At 37.6% G+C, this 26136-nt stretch overlaps 1 non-coding gene across 1 annotated transcript; it reads right to left on the bottom strand.

The window, feature by feature from the left end:
* Positions 1-6493: 6493 nt before the first annotated feature.
* Positions 6494-6600, bottom strand: LOC141709513 (small nucleolar RNA R71). The gene has a single exon (XR_012570085.1). It is a non-coding gene; the product is annotated as a small nucleolar RNA R71 (small nucleolar RNA).
* Between the last annotated feature and the right edge of the window lie 19536 nt (positions 6601-26136).

The following is a 26136-nucleotide window of genomic DNA, read 5'->3' as shown; positions in this document are numbered from 1 at the left end:
AAGGTGTTATATCCTGTATAACACATAGCTCACGCTGGACCGCCGCCACGGCCTCTTACGCAACCATCCAATCTTAAAAACATTTTATTGAAAGGGGTCATAATACTCGACACCTTTATAAATTTTATTCCCCCAATTCTTGGGTAGGAATATTCGCAACCAAATCACTATTCTCAAAATCTAAAACATTTATAAATCCGATAATTGGATAAGTAAAATCACTTAGCTATTCTGATCATAGAATAGCAGAAGAATAATTGCATAAACAGAATCATTTAATTCAGCGATATGTAAAACATTTATCTATCTTGAACTGAATAGAGAAAGCAATACTTGCATAATAAGCTTCAAAATAAATATCACTTGAACAATAAGTGATGATAGGGATACTTGCCTTTGGGTTTTAGCAGTTAGTCACACTCGCAAAGACGTATCTATTCTGACATTCTGCCTCAAAACATCACTGTCCTTCTTTTCAACACTTTACTGATATGTTGCTCCTGCGATTGCTAGAAGCCAGATATCCAATACCATTCCATTCCATTCTTTATCCAATACCTTGTCCTGATAAACTCGAATGATCTGCATCTATAATTAAAATATAGAACTTTAATCGTCTAAACGATAATGACTCGACGAACTACGCGTCAAAACCCTAATGTCTACCCATACGATAGCCCACACATAAAGGAAACAGTCAAACACAAGACTCTTGACCCACGTACGCACATAATTCACATAGCACGTAAGCACATAACTCATGTATCACATAATTTATAACACACATCCCTCGATTCGTCAAAAGGTTCGACTCAGTATGTTTAAAACTAAAATCGGGTCAAAAATATGATTTATCGATTAAAAATTGACTTGGAATGATTCGTAAAACAAACGACCTTTCGAAACAAAAGAATTTGGGTCTCGAAAGTATTTTTAATGAAAGCAGAATATTTTTCTGAGTCTGTACGCGTTCATTTCGTATTAAACGGATGAACGGTTTATTTAATATGAATTTTTGAACATTTTTCGGAATTAAAACAGGTCTCTGAATCATTTTATAACTAAATAATAGGGCTCGAACACCCGAAAATAATTTTATAAGAATTATCGAGCCTGGAAAATAATTTAAAATAATATTTTCTTGGAAATCGGACAGCACCTCCTCTATTTCTCGGACTGCCCGTCGATATCATATCGACTCAACCAACAACAATCAACACAATACTTTATATATACGCGCATAAACACTCCAGAAATGAATAACACGGCCACCTGAACCAAAACTCGGACCAAAAGTGACTTCTCCAATAATTTCTAAAAATTATGAAATAAATATATAAACACTAACATGCTATAATATAAACAAGTACGAAAGCGGAATTTTGGAATCGTTACCCAAAATAAATTCTGATCACCCCGAAGAGAAAATCTGATGTCCGGAAAATATCTCCAGAAAAAATCGAAATTAATAGCGATAAACGTATACACGCTGAGATGCCATGTGGAGTAATCACCGCCTCCAAACTCTTTTTCTACGCCCCGAAAATAAATTAAAACGGAAATATAACAGAAATATGCCCCGCAAATTTTCTTCTCAAAATCTTGTAATATATATACCTATACGTAGGTATCGAAGCGCTGATCGTTTATATATATACCAATTGAAATTTGGTTATACGGTTTGCAAGATATGAATTTTTGAAAGTTAAAAGTATATAAACAGGGAGAGAGACAGGGAGACAGAAGGGGAGAAACTGTTTTTGGTAAAAAAAAGAAAGGGGGCAGGGGGTTTAACGCGGGTGGGGTAGGTGGCAGGGGGTGGGGGCGCTGTTTGACACGTTTTGGTTTTTTTTTTTCTTTCTTTCTTTTAACAGAGCACACCAACATATCCTTATTTATACCTGAAAATTTTGTTTTCCCCGTATTTCTCAACTTATCGCATAAACGCGCCGCTAAATAAAATTAGAAAAATTACCAAACAAATCTAAAATTCTTAGAATAATTAGAAAACTACTAAAATAAAATTTTCATAATTTTTAAAATATTTTTGACTTGCGCTCTATACCCGCAGTATACGATTTAACGAACCGAGCTGCACTGGAAACAAATTCAGAAAATCACGAAAATAGTCTTAAAATGTTACAAATATCCCGAATTTATAAAAACATAAATTTCGAAATTTTAAAACAATTTTTGAAATGCAATTTATACCCGCTTTTATCAATTAAACGATTCAACGCGCGGATAAAATTAATCCTAAAAATTCCCAAAATAATTTTAAAATTCTCGGAATATTCCAAACTTAAATAAATATGAGTTTCGTAATTTTTGAAGAATTTTGGAATTAAATACGGATTTTACAAATAAATGAAATCAGAAAATCATACAGGGCTAAATAATTGATGAAATATTGATTTCTAAATTTTATAAAATCCCAAAAATAATTATTGTAATTATAAAGTCGTAAAAATAATTTTTAAGATAATTTAAATATTTATGAAATTAAATTTTCAATAAAATCACTTTTAAAGACAAAAATAAAATGATACGACTCAGTAATTAATAATACAAATAATCCTCAATCACAATTGAGTCCCACACAATTAATATTACATACAACACATAGTAGAAAGAATATACATCCAATCCCTAATATTACTAAACGAACTCAATTTACCGATATCAATAAAATGATCGGTTTTCAAATAAACTTTTGAAAATAATACATTTAAAGAAATATTTTCAGAAATTAACAAGGATCGATATAACACTTAACAATTAACACATTACCTTATAATAACACCAACTTGTAAAATAGGAATAAAATATCCACCATTTTATTATTTAAATCACATAAACATATTCAAATATTAATAATAATAATTCTGAAAATACGGGATATCACAATTTTCCCAGTCTATTGGCTCATCCTTGGGAATTATAGGCTCACCATGAAATTTCTTTAATGGTTCCACCTTAGATTCCTCATGTACCACTGAGGGCTTGGATGTTTGAGTTGAAGTTGTAGACTGTTTGGGAATGTAGTCTTCCATTTCCTCATCACTAAAGTCCAATTTTCTTTTAGAATGAAGCTTGTATCTAAATTTCCTTTTCTATTGAAGTTCATTTTGCATTTGTTGATCTTGAGCTTCAGTAATCATAGGTGGTTGTGCATAAATCTCAGTTGTAGTTTTCACAGCTTGAAGTTTGGCCAAGATAGCAGCTTGCTTCTTCTTTTGTTTGAGCTTTTTAGCATCTAAGGCAGCCTATTTCTTTTCTTGCTTGATCCTTTATTTTTCTTCCTTCTTAGCTTCTACAAATTGAGGGTGTCCATCCATCACACAGATTTCCTTACCATTCTAGTAGATCTTGGCAATTCTTCTTTTCAGCACTGAATTAGTTGATCTTTGAAAAATGCAATTGACCTTGCCAACAGCTTCTTTTCATCTGGCCTTGGTGTCTCAAATATAAGATCCACAGGATTTTTGTCTGATAACTTTGGATAGTTTCTTTTAAGCTTCATAACCAGATTGGCCTTTGGAGACTTTATGCATGAAGGTTGGCCCTTTTCCATGCTACCTAGACTCATTTCATTCACATGAATTTTCCTAACTTATGAGTAGTGATGAAAAGTCTTGTCTGGTTTCTCAATTGGCCCAAATTTCTTTTAAATTTCTTCATCTATTTTTCTCCACTTGTCATCAAATTCCTTCTCAACAGCTGCAACATCAAGTATCTTGAGATTTGACTTAGAATCCAGCTTAGCAGCTGCTATTTGGATCAGATCAATGCTGTTCAATACTGGTGGCTTTGGAAAAGTAATTTATGGAACTATTACTTGACTGATTTGAACATTTATCACATGCTCCCCCTCACTAATTGGACCTCCTTGACTAACTGGGATGATTGAATCTTTCTCCCCCTTTTTGTTATCATCAAGTAGAGTTGAGGTAGAAGTTTGTGCAACCACCAGCTTTTGAAGCAACTGAGTTTGTTGTGCTTGATGTAGATGAATAGCTGTGAGAGAGGCTTCAACTGCTTTCAGTCTTGTGTCCAAGGAATCCACTTTAGTTGTAAGATTAGAATTCTTCCTCAACTGTCTGTTGATGTCAAGCACTGTTGTATATGGAAATTTAGCATCCAATCTTTCAGAGACATCCTTTTTGACTTGGTCAATCTCTATTTTGATTGAAGTGACATCTTGATTGTGTTGAAGATCTTGAATTTGATATAGTTGTAGAGAGTTGAGGTGTGCTTGTAGAAGCTTCTCGGTGCTAGCATTAGTAGTGGCTTGAAGAGCAGTGTGTGTCTGTTAAATGATGTGAAAAAAAGTTGTCTTGAAATGTTGCTCATCACACTTGATAAGTGGCATTTTATACCACTTAGAACGTCTTAAAATGGCTTAAATTGGTGTCTTGAAATCAAGTATTTTGTGTATTTGATGCGTTTTTCTAGTGTTTATGCATTTCAGGGTATTAGTTGCATTTCGGAGGAGGAATCATCAAGAATAAGCCTTGGCATGTGTTCACCATTGAGAGAGGAAAAGAACGGGCAGATTACGGCGAAGAAACGGAGCAAACCTGGAATTTTTCCAGTAGGGTCCTGCGCGCCCGCGCAGCAATGCTGAGCGGCCGCGCAGCAGCCTTGCGCGCCCGTGCAGAAATGCTGAGCGGCCGCGCAGGGTCGGGGAAAAAGATATATTATTTTAGACTTCTACTTCTGTTTGGCTTCCAACTTCTATGTAATCTGAGTTTTATGGGACTATTATAAGTAGATTTGAGACGTTTTTCAGAGATTATTAAGAGTATTAAGAGGAGATTATGTTTTAGATTGTGTTTTGCAAGAAGCGAAGGAGATAAGGAAGAAGACCGATTTAGCACACAGCAACGAAGAGGAAGCATATATTTTTGTGATTCTTGTTTTGTTGTAACGTTGGATGCTAGTTTTCTTGCTTTGACTTGTTTACTCTTGTGACGTACTCTGTTTTAATATAATCAGTTTAGTTATTATTTTCTTGTGTTTGTTTATCATGATTTCATATGAACCCATGATGGCGATAAGTTCTATTATGGGCTAATCGTGATCATGGGGTTGCAACGGATTTATTATGGAATTCTTTAGTTAATTGTTTAATACTTTAGTATGTGATGATTGCATGATATCTAGTATTGGTTGTGCGTATTCGTCTTATGTGCGTCGCGAACATATAAGATAGGGTGTTAATCTCTTGTGAAGCGACGGTGGATCTTGAGATTTAGAACTTGCCATGCTAGCATAGGTTCATGTACGTTGTGCATGATTAGTGGGTAACTCTAACAGTTTTATTTGCCCTATGTAATCAAAAAGGGATAACTTGTGCTTAAATCGTTGTGTTGTCAATTTCTGTAGACATATAGGAACTCAACATAATTGATGACTATTCAACTTCTATCTTAATTGTGGATGTTTGGTAGAATGGTATTAGTACAATAAAAGTTGGCTTTTATCAGTTTCGTGTTATTCGATTAATATCATCACTGTCACATGCTAAAGGTAATAACAATGGCTATAGAAGGAAGTAATAATGAAGTTGTGATCTCATGAGTGTTTTATTATTGATAAATTGAAGTGTTAGTTAAGTGGTTAATTAAGTAGTTAATTATAGTTAATATTTAATCAATAATTTTAAGTGTTACCTTAACATTGAGAAGTAATCATACATTGGTGAGTAAGTTTAATTAGACAATAACTTAGTCTGAGTCTCTGAGGGAACGAACTAGAAAGTATTCTATATTACTTGCGAACGCGTATACTTGCGTGAATATTAGTGCGTGATTTCGCCCTAACAAGTTTTTGGCGCCGCTGCCGGGGACTCGGCGTATTTGTTTAGTTTATGTACTTACCATCATTGGTCATTAGGACTCAGTGATTAGGACGTAGTAGTTAATTACTCTTTTCGGTTGTGTTTCAGGTACTTTAGCAAGCGTTTATGCAAACTCGTTCTCGTGCTCGCAAGAGGACCTTAGATACAGCTGAGGAGAAAGACGAAGTTATTGATACACCGGAGAAGTTAGATTTTGAGGATTCGGATTCAGGAACTGAGCAGAAAGAACCAGTAAACATGGGAGATCGTATTGTTCAAGCTGATCCAGCTTTTATGGATTTTTCTCGGCCTAAAATTGATGATATTTAGTCAAGCATCCTTCATCCGGCTATTCAAGCTAACACCTTTGAAATCAAGCCGGGCACTATTCAGATGGTGCAGAATTCTGTTTCTTTTGGAGGAGCGGCAACTGAAGACCCCAACATGCACATAAAAAATTTTGTCAAAATCTGCAGCACTTTTAAGTATAATGGCGTGACTGATGAGGCTATCAAGTTGAGGCTTTTCCCATTCTCACTGAGGGATAAAGCTAAAGACTGGTTACATTCAGAACCAGCTGGGTCCATCACTACGTGGCAAGATCTTGCGCAAAAGTTTCTGGTGAAGTTTTATCCAATGGCAAAGACTGCTGCTATGAGGAGTGCTCTTACTCAGTTTGCGCAGCAACCTACAGAATCTATGTGCGAGGCTTGGGAACGCTACAAGGAAATGTTGAGAAAATGTCCACATCATGGAATGCCGGATTGGATGGTAATCACTGGTTTTTATAATGGTTTGGGGGCCCAATCTCGGCCCATGCTCGATGCAGCAGCTGGAGGCGCCTTATGGGCTAAAAGCTATACTGAGGCGTATAATCTTATCGAGACGATGGCTGCAAATGAGCATCAAAACCCAACTCAGAGGATGACGTCAGGCAAGGTAGCAGGTATTCTGGAAGTTGATGCAGCCACCGCTATTGCAGCCCAGCTCCAAGCGCTATCAATGAAGGTTGATTCTCTGGCTACGTATGGAGTTAATCAAATAGCTATGGTTTGTGAGCTTTGTGCAGGTTCTCATGCTACGGATCAGTGTTCTCTTGTCAACAAATTTGTTCAGTATGTGAATAATTATCAGCGACAACAGCAGCCTGTGCCAGCGACCTATCATCCTAACAACAGAAATCATCCAAATTTCAGCTGGGGGAATAATCAAAATGCTATTCAGCCAACATATCAGCAAGGAGTAAGTAAACAGTTTAACCCACCTGGATTCCAGCAACCACAGCAGTATGCTACAAGGCAATCATATCCTCAACAGGGAAGTGCAGCTGCACCTACTAGAGCTGATTTTGAGGAACTTAAGCTGTTGTGCAAGAGTCAGGCGGTTTCTATCAAGACCTTGGAAAATCAAATCGGTCAATTAGCCAATGCAGTGCTCAATCGTCAACCTGACACTCTTCCCAGTGACACGGAAGTACCAGGCAGGAAGGAAGCTAAAGAGCAAGTCAAGGCTATTACCTTAAGGTCTGGAAAAGTAGCTGATGCTGAAAAGGCAAAAGAAGTCGAAGCTGAAGTTAGAGATGAAGAATCTAAGCAAAAGGAGAAAGCGGCGGAACCAAGGAAGACTACTGTTGAACACACTCTGCCTGAGGCTAATACAAGGGAGAAACAGCTCTATCCTCCACCACCTTTTCCTAAGAGATTGCAGCAACAAAAGCTAGATAGACAGTTCGGGAAGTTTTTGGAGGTGTTCAAGAAACTTCACATCAATATACCTTTCGCTGAGGCTCTGGAACAAATGCCTAGTTATGCGAAGTTTATGAAGACTATTCTTTCAAGGAAGGTGAAACTGGATGACCTTGAAACCGTTGCTCTCACGGAAGAATGCAGCGCAGTTCTGCAACAAAAGTTACCACCAAAACTGAAAGATCCAGGAAGCTTCACCATTCCTTGCACCATTGGCAATCTAACTTTTGACAAGTGCCTTTGCGATTTGGGAGCAAGCATTAATCTGATGCCGTTGTCGATCTTTAAAAAGCTGGATCTGCCTGATCCAAAACCCACATACATGTCGCTACAATTGGCGGACCGTTCCATTACTTACCCAAGGGGCATAGTTGAGGATGTGCTCGTCAAGGTGGATAAGCTCTTCTTTCCTGCAGATTTTGTTATTCTGGATTTTGAGGAAGATAAGAAGATTCCCATAATCTTGGGGAGGCCTTTCTTGGCTACTGGCCGTACCTTGATAGATGTGCAAAAAGGGGAACTTACTATGCGGGTCCAAGATCAGGATGTAACCTTCAACGTATTCAAGGCAATGAAATTCCCTACAGAAGATGAGGAGTGCTTAAAAGTGGATGTGATTGATTCTGCGGTTACTTCGGAACTCGATCACATGCTAATGTCTGATGCATTGGAAAAGGCCTTAGTGGGGGAATTTGACAGTGATGATGAAGATAGCAACGAGCAATTACAATATCTGAACGCTTCTCCCTGGAAGCGAAAGCTGGATATACCATTTGAATCTCTTGGTACTTTTGACCTCAAGAACGCTGAAGGGAAGCTCAAACCATCAATAGAGGAAGGGCCTACCTTAGAGCTCAAACCGTTACCTGAACACTTGAGGTATGCTTTTTTAGGTGATTCATCTACGTTACCTGTTATTATTTCAGCTGACCTTTCAGGTAGTGAGGAATATAAGCTCTTAAGGATTTTGAGAGAATTCAAATCGGCTATAGGATGGACCATAGCAGACATCAAGGGGATAAGTCCTTCATATTGTATGCATAAAATTCTGCTAGAGAAAGGAAGTAAGCCAACTGTGGAACAGCAGTGAAGACTGAACCCGATCATGAAGGAGGTGGTGAAGAAAGAAATTCTGAAATGGCTAGATGCAGGCATCATTTATCCTATTTCTGACAGCTCATGGGTGAGCCCCGTGCAATGTGTACCTAAGAAAGGAGGTATCACTGTGGTCGCAAATGAAAAGAATGAGCTCATCCCTACTCGAATAGTTACAGGATGGAGAGTATGCATGGATTATAGAAAATTGAACAAAGCCACAAGGAAGGATCACTTTCCTCTTCCATTTATTGATCAAATGCTTGACAGATTGGCGGGACATGAGTATTTTTGTCTTCTGGATGGTTATTCCGGGTATAATCAGATTTGTATTGCACCAGAAGATCAGGAAAAGACTACCTTCACTTGTCCATTTGGCACATTTGCTTTTCGTAGAGTTTCATTTGGGTTATGTGGCGCCCCGGCCACCTTTCAGAGATGTATGATGGCTATATTCTCTGACATGATTGGAAATAACGTCGAAGTGTTCATGGATGACTTCTCCGTCTTTGGACACTCATATGATGAATGTTTGAATAATCTGCGCGCCGTACTCAAAAGATGCGTGGAAACTAATTTGGTGCTTAATTGGGAGAAATGTCATTTTATGGTGCGTGAAGGCATTATCCTTGGGCATAAGGTCTCTAGCAAAGGTCTGGAGGTGGACAAGGCCAAGGTGGGAGTCATTGAAAATCTTCCCCCACCTAATTCGGTGAAAGGAATCCGTAGTTTTCTCGGTCATGCGGGTTTTTATCGGCGATTCATCAAAGACTTTTCAAAGATATCTAAGCCGTTGTGCAATTTACTTGAGAAAGATGTGCCTTTCAAATTTGATGATGAATGTTTGGCAGCATTCGAGACTCTCAAGGAGAGTTTGATCACGGCACCAGTTATTACAGCACCAGATTGGACAGAACCGTTTGAGATGATGTGTGATGCGAGTGATTATGCGGTAGGTGCAGTTCTGGGACAGCGCAAGAAAAATCTCTTCCATGTGGTCTACTATACGAGTAAGACTTTAAATGGGGCCCAATTGAACTACACCACTACTGAGAAGGAGCTTTTGGCTATAGTCTTTGGCTTTGAGAAATTTCGATCTTATCTGCTTGGTACGAAAGTGAAAGTATTCACTGATCATGCAGCTATTCGCTATCTGGTTTCTAAGAAGGATTCGAAGCCGAGACTCATTCGTTGGGTGCTTTTACTTCAAGAATTTGAGTTAGAGATCAAAGATAGAAAAGGTACTGAGAATCAAGTAGCTGACCATCTCTCTAGGTTGGAGAATCCCGATTCTACTTCACAAGATAGGACGTTAATCAATGAATCTTTTCCGGATGAGCAGTTGTTTGCAATTCAGGAGGAAGAACCATGGTTTGCAGATATTGTAAACTATCTTGTCAGCAATATAATGCCTCCTAATTTGACATCCGCTCAAAAGAAGAAGTTTCTGCATGAGGTGAAGTGGTATATATGGGATGAACCATATTTGTTTAGACAGGGAGCTGACCAGATCATCAGGAGATGTATCCCGTTCTGTGAGACGGAGGGGATATTACGAGACTGCCATTCCACGGTTTATGGTGGACACTATGGAGGTGAGAAGACGGCAGCTCGTATTCTGCAAGCAGGTTTTTTCTGGCCTACTTTGTTCAAGGATGCTCATCAGTTTGTTTTAAGGTGTGATCGTTGCCAAAGAGTGGGAAATTTGTCAAGGAAGGATGAGATGCCATTAAATGTGATGCTTGAAGTCGAGGTCTTTGATGTATGGGGAATTGATTTCATGGGGCCTTTTATCTCATCTTGCAATAATCAGTACATCTTGCTGGCAGTCGATTATGTCTCAAAATGGGTCGAAGTTAAAGCTTTACCGACAAATGATGCAAAGGCAGTGCTAAATTTTCTTCATAAGCAAATTTTCACAAGGTTTGGAACACCTCGGGTAATCATAAGTGATGAAGGATCGCATTTTTGCAACCGTAAGTTCACTTCTATGATGCAGCGTTATAATATGAATCATCGAGTAGCTACTGCCTATCATCCGCAAACAAATGGTCAAGCGGAAGTGTCTAACAGAGAGATAAAGTGCATTCTAGAGAAGGTTGTTTGTCCGTCAAGGAAGGATTGGTCTTTAAAGCTCGATGAAGCTGTTTGGGCTTACAGAACAGCATACAAAACTCCACTTGGGATGTCACCGTTTCAGTTGGTGTACGGTAAGGGATGTCATCTACCGGCGGAGCTTGAGCATAAGGCCTACTGGGCATTGAAGAAATTGAACCTGGATTTAGATGCAGCTGGTAAGAAAAGAATGCTTCAGCTTAATGAACTTGATAAATTTCGACTTCAAGCGTACGAGAATAACAAAATGTATAAGGAAAAGGTGAAGAGGTGGCACGATAGGAAGCTACATCCTAAGTTATTTGTGCCAGGGAAACAAGTTCTGTTATTCAACTCTCGGCTCCGACTTTTTCCTGGGAAGTTGAAATTAAGGTGGTCTAGACCTTTTATTGTCAAAACTGTGTTTCCACATAGAGCAGTGGAAATTTTTGAGAATGATTCGGACCAAGCATTCAAGGTTAACGGTCAGCGGTTGAAGCACTACTATGGGGATATGGCAAACCGAGAGGTGGTTAGTGCCATTTTGTTGACTATTTGAGAAAGGTACGGAACGCAAGCTAATGACGAAAAAGAAGCGCTGCGTGGGAGGCAACCCATGAATTGTTGTTACAGGAACCCTTAGAAGTTAATAACCTATCCAAAAACACAAAAAAATCAGAAAACAGGGGCTGAAAAAAAAAATCCAGAGACCCTCTGCGCGCCCGCGCAGCTATGCTGAGCGGCCGCGCAGCTTGCTGCGCGCCCACGCAGAAATGCTGAGCGGCCGCGCAGGGGTCGAGTTCCAGAAAATTTTTATCAGTTCAGAAAAAAAAAAAAAAAACACAAAAACACAAAAACCCATTACAGCCCATAAATCCACGAATTCTTTTCCCATTACCCCATGATTTTATCCCTCAACCCCACTCCTAATCTAATTTAACCTACTCCACACCCTATATATACATACACCTATCCTACATATCTCCCACAACTTCCTACACTTAAACCCTCTCATAAACATCAAAAATCAGTTCTTACACACTTTTATTCACAAATCAATGGCACCCAAGAGAGCACGCACTATTGACAGCAGCAGCACAGTTCCTACTGCTGATTCATCAAGGGGTACTGCTGCAAGGCCTCGGTTAACTGACAGAGCCGCGGAGGAGGAGTACACTAGGCTGTTGGGGAAGCCGAGAGGGGGTTTTTACCATCAGGGAGGGATGGTGAGTTGTTGCCCATGATTGCAGAGAAGGGGTGGATAGCTTTTTGTGAGTCACCCGAAGCAGTACCGATGAGTGTTGTTCGCGAGTTCTACGCGAACGCGAAGGCTGAAAAGAATGGGTTTTCTGTAGTTCGTGGGCTGACAGTTGATTATCATCCTGCGGCGATTCGCCGTGTGATTGGACAGCGAGAGAGAAAGCCCGAGGAGGAGAACTGGAATGAAAAGACTGCCGAGGACTTTGACTTGGATTTGATTTGTGCGACTCTCTGTCGATCGGGCACAGTTTGGAACCGCAGTCCAGCCAATAATGAGTATCGTCACTTTCCGGCGATCGCCATGAACAGGTATGCCCGTGCATGGAATGCATTTATATGTGCTAATATTTTGCCTTCTTCACATGCACATGAGGTCACAGTTGAGAGAGCACAGTTGTTGTGGGGAATTCTGAATGAGGAATACTATGTGGACCTTGGTGAGTTTATCTACCAAGGAATTCTGAAGTTTTTGAGGGGAGCAAAGCATATGAACATCCCTTATGCATCCACGGTTACAAAGCTATGCCGAGCAGTAGGAGTGAACTGGCCGGCTCATGAGCAGTTGCAGTTGCCAGCAGCTCCGATAGATTCTGGCACTCTGAATGGGATGCAGGAGTGGACCGGTGGTGAGCCTGAGGAGCATGGGTTGGGTTATCGTCTTCCAGGAGGGCGTCCAGCACGAGGTGCTACTATGGCCAGGCCAGGGCGTGGTGAGGCTAGTTCTTCGAGAGCTCAGGAGGGTGCTGGGATGGGTGATGCCCAGTATAGGAGGCTTTCACGGCGGATGGATGCCATGTATGAGACGCAGAGCAGGTTTGCTCAGGAGCTCACCCTTGCGTTAGGGACTGCTTTTCGAGGCCTTGGAGCTGATATCCAGTGGCCAGTTTTTGGTGAGGACTCTGCATACCCGCCGCCTGATACTCCACCCACTGAGGGTGATGATGATGATGACTCCGAGTAGGTATACCCTGTGTTCCTTTCTACTACCTTCACTGGGGACAGTGAAGATTTTAAGTTTGGGGGTGGTAGTTAAGGAATATTTTGTGTGTGTCATATAGCTGCATATTCATGATAGTTAGTTCATATAGTTGCATAATTTTTGCCATATAGTTTTTTTTTATATATAGTTTTATTTGTTTGTCATATCATATAGCTCATGCATATACCATGATCCCTTTTGCAATGATTTATCGACTGACTTGTGATATTGATGCGAGTGTAGTGATAGCATTAAAGTGATATTAAGTTGTGTAGGTTGATATGCATGCTAGAAGCACTTGTATTGTCACTAAGTCTTAGAGAATGCTTAAGGACTAGATTGTTGTTATGATCTGATTATTTTCGAGGATAATCTATTTATTATGCTTAGAATTTGATAATAGGTTCTTAGTGGTAAAGGCATGAAAAAGAAAAAAAAAATGGAGTAAAAATGGAATTTGTTGCTAGTTGTGGCTAGGCGTCAATTGGCTAGTAGCCGGCTCGCATGTTATGCGAGTAGTCTAGGGTTGAGCAAGATGGAGCGAAACGCACTTGCTCAGAAAAAGAGAAAAAAAAAAATTGCATAATTGATCAAGAGTGGGCTCTTTGGTATTCGAGTTATTAAGTTCTTAGGGGACTTTGTGCCTAGTGACCTAAGGCTTTTAGAGTCTGGGATCCGCTAACCTAACGCTCGTTACATGGATACCATTATATAAGTCTTTTGTGGACCTCACTCATTGCACAGTCAAATAAGCATTTGAGTTGTAAATAAAAAGCACGATTCCGTAGTAAGCTCCAGAGTTCTTGTAGTGTTGTATATCACTTTGTGCCTAGAATTTTTATTCTTTGTATAATCGTAGGATTGCCTTGAGGATAGTCTAGTCATAGTAATTGGTCTAGTTCCGAAGCATATCTGTTAAGCATTTGCACACACCACGTTTCTGGCTGTATGTCTGTTTGCATGAGTTTATTGATCTTTAGTGTCTAACTGCATTCGTTGAGACGTGACAATTTGGTTGGTTAATTGTAGTAAGGGGGATCGTTGCATTTTCATTTAGATTGCATTAATGCATATTTTTTATTTGTTTTGAGTCTGTGACGCTTGAGGACAAGCATCGATTTAAGTTTGGGGGTGTGATAAGTGGCATTTTATACCACTTAGAATGTCTTAAAATGGCTTAAATTGGTGTCTTGAAATCAAGTATTTTGTGTATTTGATGCGTTTTTCTAGTGTTTATGCATTTCAGGGTATTAGTTGCATTTCGGAGGAGGAATCATCAAGAATAAGCCTTGGCATGTGTTCACCATTGAGAGAGGAAAAGAACGGGCAGATTACGGCGAAGAAACGGAGCAAACCTGGAATTTTTCCAGTAGGGTCCTGCGCGCCCGCGCAGCAATGCTGAGCGGCCGCGCAGCAGCCTTGCGCGCCCGCGCAGAAATGCTGAGCGGCCGCGCAGGGTCGGGGAAAAAGATATATTATTTTAGACTTCTACTTCTGTTTGGCTTCCAACTTCTATGTAATCTGAGTTTTATGGGACTATTATATAAGTAGATTTGAGACGTTTTTCAGAGATTATTAAGAGTATTAAGAGGAGATTATGTTTTAGATTGTATTTTGCAAGAAGCGAAGGAGATAAGGAAGAAGACCGATTTAGCACACAGCAACGAAGAGGAAGCATATATTTTTGTGATTCTTGTTTTGTTGTAACGTTGGATGCTAGTTTTCTTGCTTTGACTTGTTTACTCTTGTGACGTACTCTGTTTTAATATAATCAGTTTAGTTATTATTTTCTTGTATTTGTTTATCATGATTTCATATGAACCCATGATGGCGATAAGTTCTATTATGGGCTAATCGTGATCATGGGGTTGCAACGGATTTATTATGGAATTCTTTAGTTAATTGTTTAATACTTTAGTATGTGATGATTGCATGATATCTAGTATTGGTTGTGCGTATTCGTCTTATGTGCGTCGCGAACATATAAGATAGGGTGTTAATCTCTTGTGAAGCGACGGTGGATCTTGAGATTTAGAACTTGCCATGCTAGCATAGGTTCATGTACGTTGTGCATGATTAGTGGGTAACTCTAACAGTTTTATTTGCCCTATGTAATCAAAAAGGGATAACTTGTGCTTAAATCGTTGTGTTGTCAATTTCTGTAGACATATAGGAACTCAACATAATTGATGACTATTCAACTTCTATCTTAATTGTGGATATTTGGTAGAATGGTATTAGTACAATGAAAGTTGGCTTTTATCAGTTTCGTGTTATTCGATTAATATCATCACTGTCACATGCTAAAGGTAATAACAATGGCTATAGAAGGAAGTAATAATGAAGTTGTTATCTCATGAGTGTTTTATTATTGATAAATTGAAGTGTTAGTTAAGTGGTTAATTAAGTAGTTAATTATAGTTAATATTTAATCAACAATTTTAAGTGTTACCTTAACATTGAGAAGTAATCATACATTGGTGAGTAAGTTTAATTAGACAATAACTTAGTCTGAGTCTCTGAGGGAACGAACTAGAAAGTATTCTATATTACTTGCGAACGCGTATACTTGCGTGAATATTAGTGCGTGATTTCGCCCTAACAACACTCTTTAGAAAACACCCAAGGAGGAATGTTTGATCTAGAGCTAGGGCCTGCTTCTCTCCCTATGTCCATGAACTCTTCTTCATCACCATCTTCATCTCCAAAGAACTCTTCAGACTCACCAGTTCCATAGTCGACATAATCACTAGCTTTAGGTGGCATGACTGTGATGGTATCATTTGCTCTTTGCATTGAGCAGTTGTATGTACCAAGTTAAGCATCTTTTCTGCAGCCACATTGTCCTGTTCGGCTAGAACTTGATATGCAGCCACATGGTGAGTAAATGCCTCAGCTTCAAAAGAAACAGAGTCTAAAACATCTTGATATTCTTGCTGAATTAGTTGTCTCTTGTCAGCCTCATTGACATCCATTAACTCACTTATAATGGGCTCTTCTCATTCAGGTGTACCTGCTTTTCTCTCATTTTCTCTCTGTTCTTGCATCAAGGGTTCCCTTGTCTCACCACCCTCACTCCCTCACCTTCACCTACTAAGGTGGAACTCCTCTCACTCTCTTTTGCAAGGCTGGAAGAAATAGCCTGCATGATTTCACTCATTTCCTCTCCTTTTGCCTGGGAGCAACCCAGCCTCTCACTCAATTCACTCCCTTCCCTCAGTCCTAAGAGTGATTGTATTACTACTAGGTCATCTGCACTTGTGACAATTGTTGAGATTTGAAGTGGTGTAGTGACTGTCAACAGATGAGGAACATCCGTCGAAAAAGTAGTTTTAAGTGTCAACGGATGACTGCTGTTAAGCACATCCGTTGAAGGACAATCACTTGTCAACGGATGAACAATATCCGTCGAGATAGAAGAAATGAATGAGTTTAGAGTGGAAACTATTGTTACATCTGTGGTGATCGATTTGAGATTTTGCACAGATGTTTCAGTAGAATCGGAAAGAAATGGCAAGTGAGCCAACAAATCATCTAAAATATGATGCTCACTTGCTTGGATTTTTGGCTTCTCCAAGAGAGTTAAAGATGGAGAATTTAAAAGTGATGTATAAATCATATCTACATCCACTGAGTGTGTAGGTGAATTTGGTGTTTTAGGTGCTTCTATGATTAATGAATTTGGCTGTGACTCCACATTTGTTGGAGCCACATCAAGCTGACTTTGAGATGGTGCATGTACTGAGTCTTGGACTGTAGTAGGCACGGTGTGTGCACCCTGTGTATCCCCAGTTGGTTTAGATTTCTTCTTTCTGGCATATGTTTGGGGTGAGCTAGTGTCCCTTACACTCTTGGTATGTGCTCTTGGCTAAGAGCTTTGTTCAATAGTTACATCCTTTTGGGAGGATGCAACTAGCAATGAGCTTAAGTCCTTTTTAAGCACCGTAGTTTGTTGGGAAACTGCAGTGTGGTTGAGCTGGGATACACTCACCTCTCCAACCTTATTCTTAGGGCTTCTTTGATGTTCACCCTATCCCTCACCTAACTCACTCACCTTCACACTCCCCTCTTGGTGTTAGGTAGATTTTGCAACTGGTTTCTTTTGAGAGAAACTAGAGGGGGCTTTCTTTGATTTTGACTTAGAAATTTTAGGTTTAGTGGCTTGGGCAGGCATCTGTTTGGTCACATTAACAGATGCCATTGCTACTGTTGAAGGCAAAGAAATAGGTTGAGTAGTGGCAGAGACAGGAATAGTTACATCACTTACATGAGGCTGCTCTATGATTGGCATGTATACAAGTGCAACATCCTTATGATGATTAGCCCTATTCAAGTCAGCAATAATTCTCCTCTCTTGGATCCAACAATCTAACTTGTTTTTTGGGTTCTCAATGATGAGATTGTCAGAAATAAAATTAGCTAGCATCATTAAAAATCTAGCATAATAGATATTCTTAGACCTCTACTTGATATCTACTAACTTACTCCCTATCTCAAACATGACAGAAGTGCTGAAATTAAATACTTATCACTAAGAAGTATATAGAGCATGTTAGCTAGTGAGTAAGATACAACATCAAAATTACTGACTTTACCAGAAAATACTTTGATAAAAGAGTCACACAAGAAACTCCATTCTTTTCTAAGGCCTAATCTTCTAACTTCACCTAACTTAGTGGTAGTTAGAGCATAACCCATAGAGACTAGCATGTAACTCACATCAGTGTCTGTGTGTGGAGCAAGTGTGTTATTTTCAGGCAATTTAAAGCACTTTTCAATTACATCACAGTTCAGACAGTGTTCATTACCTTTGAGAGTGAAGGTAATAGTCTTATCATTGGAGCTGAACACTGCAGTAGTCCAGATTTCCTCAACAAATTCACAGTAGAAGGTTGGGGATTCAAGCATGGCATAATTCAATTTGCAGTTTAGCATAAAGTCCATCATCTTGTGATAATCTTCAGATGCCGGAATCTGCTTGTTTACCAAAGCTACAAAATTGTTCTTTTCATAGACAAAGTCAATTGAGGACATAATCTTAACTACGGGGGCCATTGTTATGATTAAGTTTAGTTGCAGAGAGAAAGTATTCGCTTTGGAGAAGAAGAGAGTTAGAGAAATTACTTTGAGAATGATAAAAGAAAAGGATAAAAATGAATTTAGCTTTTATACTATCTCAGAAATAAACTGTCAAAAGTAATAAAGTAACATAAAGTAACCAATTAAAGTAGCCCAAAATAGCCGTTTAAAAATTATAAAAACTGTCAAAATTCTAAGATTATCCGTTGAAATATACATACAGGCTGTAAGTAATTTCGATGGATAATGTTCAGAATCAACGGCTAAGATTAAGACACTTCGACGGATGATAATAAAATACCCAGAGTGATAATTGATACTTCGACGGATGTTGGTTTTCAACAGATATTCATTCTCAATGGATAATGAACATCCGTCGAGATACAAATTCTGACTTAGTCAAAATTTTATCAAGAAAGGAAACATCAATTTTAACTCTGGCTACATTACAACTTGCAAAATTATCAGATATGATTTAAGAGTAATTAAGCATACCTAACTCACTTACCAACCTAGAGAAGGTGGATTCATCAAGTGGCTTGGTAAATATATCTGCAAGTTGCTTCTCACTTACAACAAAATGAAGTTCCACAGTACCATTTATTACATGCTCCCTAATAAAGTGGTACTTGATATCTATGTGCTTTGTTCTTGAGTGTTGTACTGGATTTTCAGTGATAGCAATTGCACTTGTGTTATCACAGAAGATAGGAATTCTGTTCACTTGTAGACCATAGTCCAACAGTTGTTTTTTCATCCATAAAATATGTGCACAGCAACTACTAGCAGCAATATATTCAGCTTCAACTATAGAAGTAGAAACTGAATTTTACTTTATACAGAACCAGGATACTAGCTTGTTTCCTAGAAATTGACAGGTTCTTATTGTACTTTTTCTATCAATTTTACAACCTACATAATCTGCATCTGAATAACCAGTTAGATCAAAATCAGAATCTCTAAGGTACCAAATGCCAAGTTTTGGTGTTCCCTTGAGATATCTGAAAATTCTGTTAATAGCTACTAAGTGAGATTCTCTATGATCAGCCTAAAATCTAGCACAAAGACAAGTAGCAAACATTATATCTGGCCTACTAGTTGTTAAGTACAGAAGTGAGCCAACCATGCCTCTATAGCTTGAAATATCGACAGACTTTTCAGTAGTGTTTAATTCAAGTTTAGTTGCAGTGGCCATGGGAGTTTTTGCAGATATGCAATCCATTAGATCAAACTTCTTTAAAAGATCAAAAATAAATTTGGTTTGACTAATGAATATTCCATCACTAACTTGCTTAACTTGTAAACCAAGAAAGTAAGTTAGTTCTCCCATCATGCTCATTTCGTACTTACTTTGCATCAATTTGGCAATTTTTTTGCAATTTTTTTCATCTGTAGAGCCAAATATAATATCATCTACATAAATTTGAACAAGTATACTAGAGCCATTAACATTTCTAAAGAATAAAATTTTGTCAACAGTACCTCTTGTGAAATGATTTTCTAAGATAAACTTTGACAAAGTGTCATACCAGGCTTTAGGTGCTTGCTTCAATCCATAAAGTGCTTTTAAAAGATAGTAGACATATTCTGGAAAATTTGGATCTTCAAAACCAGGAGGCTGACTAACATAGACTTCCTCCTCCAAATCTCCATTCAGAAAGGCACTTTTGACATCTATTTAATAGACTTTGAAATTGGCATGGGCTGCATAGGCTAAGAAGATTCTGATGGCTTCAAGTCTTGCAACAAAAGCAAAAGTTTCATCAAAATCTATTCCTTCTTGTTGACAGTAGCCCTTAGCAACTAATCTAGCTTTGTTCCTGACAATTATGCCATTTTCATCCATCTTGTTTCTGAATACCCACTTTATGTCAATTGGATTCTTTCATTTAGGCTTGGGTACCAGCTTCCATACCTTGTTCCTTTCAAATTAGATTAGCTCCTCCTGCATAGCTAAAACCCAATCAGGATCCAACAGAGCTTCTTCTACCTTCTTTGGTTCTTCCTTAGAAAGAAAGTTGTTATATATACATTCTTATTGAGTTGCTTTCCTTGTTTGAACTCTGGAAGATGCATCACCAATAATGAGCTCAAAAGAATGATCTCTAGTCCATTTTCTCTGTTGTGGTAGATTAGCTCTAGATGAAGAGGCCTCATTGTTGTCTTGATGATTAGTAGAGTTTTGATGATCAGAAACTCCCCCTGAGTTTATGGATCTTTGACTTGAAGAAGGGGTTCTTTCTGATTGTGATCTTATTTGACTCCCAAATCTTATTGAGGGATCAACGGATGTTGTTCTTTCCCTATCGACGGATGATGTTCTTTGCCTGTTGACGGATGATGCAGATTGTCTTTCAACGGATGATGCACTTGGTCTTTCGACGGATGATGAGTTATATGTTTCATTACTTGAAGAGTTTTTTGCATTATCCTTGGATATTGTTCTTGATCACTATCATCATCACTATCTTCATATATCATCTCCATATTATCAAATTTGAGGCTCTCATGGAAATCTCCATCTTGTAGTCCTTCAATCTTTTTATCATCAAACACAACATGTACAGATTCCATAACAATGTTGGTTCTTAGATTGTAGACTCTAGATGCTTTTCCCACAGCATATCTAACAAAGATTCTTTCATCTGCTTTGGCATCAAACATTCCATGTTGATCAGTTTGATTCCTTAAGATATAGCATTTGCAGCCAAAGACATGTAAGAAATTTAGAGTTGGCTTCCTATTCTTGAACAACTAATAAGGAGTCATGCATTTGGCTTGATTAGTCAAAGAAATATTATGAGTATAGCATGCAGTATTCATAGCTTCAGCCCAAAAATATGTTGGTAACTTTGATTCTTCTAGCATTGTCCTTGTAGCTTCAATAAGAGATCTGTTTTTCCTTTCCACCACTCCATTTTGTTGTGGAGTTCTAGATGCAAAAAACTCATGCATAATCCCATTCTCTTCACAAAATGATCTCATCATAGAATTCTTTAACTCAGTTCCATTGTCACTCCTGATTCTTCTTACTTTGAAGTCAGGATGATTGTTGATCTGCCTTATGTGATTGATGATGATTTCACTAGCTTCATCTTTGGGTTTTAGAAAATATTTATAAGAGAACTTTGAGAAATCATCTACAATAACTAAGCAATATCTTTTCCAAGAGATGGAAAACACATTGACTGGTCCAAACAAGTCCATGTGCAACAGCTGCAAAGGTTCTTCAATAGTTGAATCAAGCTTCTTTTTGAATGATGCTTTAATCTTCTTTCCTTTCTGGCAGGCATCACACAATCCATCCTTAGTAAACTCCACTTGAGGGATGCCTCTGACCAATTCTTTCTTGACTAACTCATTCATGGTCTTGAAATTTAGATGGGACAGCTTCTTGTGCCATAGCCAACTTTCATCTTGACTTGCTTTACCGAGAAGACAAGTTATTGCTTCTGCATTTGATGAGTTGAAATCAGTTAGGAACACATTTCCTTTTCTCACTCCAGTGAGAACCACTTTGTTGCTCTTCTTGTTGGTCACAACACAGGCTTCTGAATTAAAAGTGACTGAGTTGCCCTTATCACAAAGCTGGATGATACTCAACAAATTGTGCTTGAGTCCATCCACTAGGGCAACCTCTTCAATGATGATATTATCCTTTGAAATCAAGTCATATCCCACAGTATAACCCTTGATGTCATCTCCAAAAGTAATACTTGGGTCAGCTCGTTCCTTGAACTCAATGAGCAGGGTAGAATCTTCAGTCATGTGCCTTGAGCAACCACTGTCTAGATACCAAAGATTCTTTCTGTTTCCCTGCACACATCAAAATCAAATCAAGTTGATTTTGGTACCCAAGTTTCCTTGGGTCCTGTCTTGTTAGCCTTTTTCTTTGGTTTCTTAGGTTCGACCTCATTTGATTTGGGATCTCAGATTCATCCTTAGTCATTTGAGTTGGACCTTTGAAACCAGTCATTGAAACAAAATTATCATGCACATTTTGGTTTACATGAAAAGGCATGTTATTTGCAAACATGTTATTCTAGTAAGGTATGCTAAATGGCATTTAAGGCAAACTGAATGCAGCATAATAAGGATTATGTGCAAATGGCATATTAGCAAATTGTGCATTCATATTCTGAGCAGGCATAACATTCATAGGCATTGCAGACATGGCAGTCATGTTAGAAAAGGTGCAGACATGGGAGTAGGCATATCAACCTTGCAATTAACAGACAAATGATTAACACTACCACACTTAACACATATTTTTCTTGGTGCATATTTATCAGGTATGTAGTTGTTATGTTTGTTAATTCCTACCTTTCCATTCCTATTATTTTTCTTTTTAAATTCTGTTTTAACTTCAATCTTTTCAAATTTGTCATTCAATTGCTTGATAGACCGATGCCCAACATTAACTATCTTTTCTTTTCTCAATTGACTTGATTCTCCTAGAATAAAGTTTTTAGAAACTGATCCATATTTCTCATTCAACTTAGCTAACTTAGCTTTGCTAACTGGCCTTTTCTAAGTTAGCGGATGTGGTTCCTTGTCTTTCGACGGATAATCCATTTGGTCTTTTGACGGATAACATTCATCATCCGTCGAATCCACATCCGTTGACAGTCCTTCAATCAAATTGGACTCAAGCTTCTCTTTACTCTTTTTCCAGGCTGCATCACAAAAGGACTCAATACCTTGAACATTAGTGATTTGAGCATGAACATCCCTAGATAATTTCCATGCCTTGATCACCTCATGTTCTCGTTCAAGCTGCTTCTTTAAATCTCTTCTTTCTTTAAGGACTCATTTAATTCATCCTTAGCAATTTTACACTCAATTCTCAATTTTTCAAATTCAATAAACGGAGACTCTAGCACATTATTCCTCTCACTTAAAAATAAATTGTTTTCTTTAATTTTAGCATTTTTCCTTAGTGAAGGACTTAAGTGTAAAATGCAGATGATATAATTCAGTAGACATGTCATTTATTGAATCATTACACTCAGCTATAGATAAATGTGCTAGGTTAGTTGTGATTACCTGATTGCTTGATGAACTGGTCTCTGTTTCATCTGATTTGGCCATTAGGGATAGATTGACATAGTTGATTTCTTCATCTTCATCCAATCCATCTGCAGCCCAGTCATTCTCCTGAGTTATGAAAGCCCTTTTCCTTCTGCTTGAGCAACTCAAGGTATTTCTGCTTATAATCAACAGGCTCAAACTTCTTTTTGCTAAAATCAGACTTTCTACAATGACTAGCAAAATGGCCTGCCAAGCCACATTTGAAACACTTGAATTTTGACTTATCAACCATGTTTCTGTTTGGCTTGGCTGCTCCAAAATTCTTCTTGAATTTGAGATTGGCAAATCTCCTGGATAAGAATGCTAGATGCTCATCAATATCATCCATGTCATCTTGGCTCAACTGTTCTTCATTTTCATCTATCAGCCCTTTACCCTTGCTTTCACAGACCTTTGATGTAGATTCGACAGCTTCCACCTTCATCACTTTCTCCTTTTCCAACTCAGCAACAAGTGCAGTGAATCCTCCCTTCTTCCTTCCTTTCTCCATCCTTTCATCTTGCTTTATTTTAAGCTCATAGGTTTTCAGGATGCCATACAGTCTCTCCAAGGTGAACTCCTTGTAATCTTGTGAATTTCTCAATGAGACTGTCATTGGCTTCCACTCCTTTGGGAGATATCTAAGGAACTTGAGGTTAGAGTCTTTTGTCTGATAGACTCTTTCATGCAGTTTTAGAGCATTCACTAGTTTTTGAAACCTACTAAAGATATCAGTAAGTGACTCACTTTCTTCACAGTGAAAATGCTCATATTGCTGAATCAAGAGTTGCATCTTGTTCTCCCTTACTTGCTCAGTACCATCACAAATAATATGTATTGTGTCCCAAACCTCTTTGGCTGCTTTACAGTTAATGATGTTATCAAATATATCACCATCAACACCATTAAACAGTATGTTCATGGCCTTCTTATCTTTCCTAATTTGTTTAATGTCTGGATCAGACCATTCATGCCTAGGTTTTGGAACTGATGGTTCATTCCCTGCAGCAACTCTCATAGGGACATGAGGACCTCTTTCAATGCAATTCACATAAACTTCATCTTAAGAAAGAAGATGTAGGTGCAGCTTCATCTTCCAGTGATGATAGTTGTCTTTATCTAGAAATGGAATTTTAACTCCAATATCCTTTTTGTTCATCTTGTTGATTGTTGTGATCTTTACACTCTTTGTACTTCAAGAGCTTACTCTGATACCAATTGTTATTCCCTTACAATACAACAAGAATTACAGAAGGGGGGGTTGAATGTAATTCTGACTTCTTTTTGAGATTTTAAAAATGTTCTAACTCAATATATATAACAGTGTTTGATTTGCAGTAATGCGGAATGAAAGAATAATAAAAATCAAAATACTAAGTAATAAAACACAAGTTTTAAAACTTTCTGGTGGATTTGAAAGTATCCACAAGATATATATATATATATATATATATATATATATATATATATATATTAGATTGAGAACTCTGTGATGCTTTGAATAGCATACAACTGCTTTACAAGTGAACAAATAAACTATAGAGAAATTCTTAACAAGTACAACTTTATCTATCTCTTTGAAAAATGTGCTTGCTTAGTTAGTTGTTCTACTTGCTACACTTGATTTATATATTACCAAGTTTACATGATAGTAAGACAAGATAATAAAATAAAACTATATCTAGTCTAACTTCATGCTATTTCATTACTCTATTCCAGCATCTTTGGATATCTTCTTAGTTGCATGAAAATGGTAATGCTTCTTTATTCTCTGAAACCAGTAATTAGGCTGCCACATTCCTTTTTGCATACAATCAACGCATGTGACCGCCAAGTCACTATCAACTGCTCTTTGAATTTGAACATCAGCTGGAACTTCATTGAATCATCCATTGAAGCTACGTATGATCATCCGTTGATACTCTGGATGATCATCCGTTTAACCTTTATGGATCATCCGTTGAAGCTTGACTAAACATCCGTTGAAGCTTTGTGAAATATTCGTTGAGACTATTTTCTTGACAGTTAACTCCACTTCACTTATACAAGATTACAAGGCATCATCTATTTACAATTGACCAACCTATCTTGCATATCAATCTAGTAGTCAACATGATTTGAACATTTCTCACAAATCTAGTTCACTAAGCTTATACAAGTATGCATAAATGTGCTACTAAACTTATTTTACATAAGCTACTCTTTCAACGGATAGTGAAAGTGATCATCCGTTGAAAGTTACAAAATCACTAAGTTAAATCTACCAAGGTGTTTTGTTTAACTTATCATCAAGTCCACAACATATTCTTAACATAGTGTGTGCTCTAATTACTAAATTCTAGGCACAATTGACTTATTTTTATTGGTGAGATTTTTTTATATACATGAGGTCCATCATCATTAACGTGACAAAGACTAATTAGAAAAGGGTAATATATCCGAGTAATAGCTCAACTGTAAGTCATATATCAATTTAGTGATCAAACTTAACGGAGTATTATTTGAATTACTAACGTCAAACTAAATATTATACAAATATCTCTAAATATGTGTTTAAATATGTGTTTAAGAACTATAAATTATATTTATGAACATACTATTCGTTTTTCTTGAATGCTACTGCAACCAAATTAAAAGTTATGAATTCTACTATTTTAAATAATATAGTTAGATTTTTCTAAAAATTTATCTATTATTTATATTTAATTTTGTAATTATTTTTTTATTTTAATTAAAATAATTAGTATATAAATTTTATAAAATCTAGATATATTATCTTAAATACTAGAATTCTCAACTTTTCATTTTTCTGAGGTAGCATTCAGAAAAAAGGTAAATAACTCCATAAAAATAAGTTTTAATTTTTTAGTATATATTTTAATATATCTGTTTGATATTTTATTATACGACTTTGATGATTTAAAATAATACCCCGTTAAAAATAATTATTAAAATCATATATAACTTGAGTA

This window comes from Apium graveolens, chromosome 2, assembly GCF_009905375.1.
Source record: "Apium graveolens cultivar Ventura chromosome 2, ASM990537v1, whole genome shotgun sequence".
Classification (NCBI taxonomy): Eukaryota; Viridiplantae; Streptophyta; class Magnoliopsida; order Apiales; family Apiaceae; genus Apium; species Apium graveolens.
Note: the sequence above shows the minus strand (reverse complement) of the source record. Positions and strands in the feature narration are given on the sequence as shown.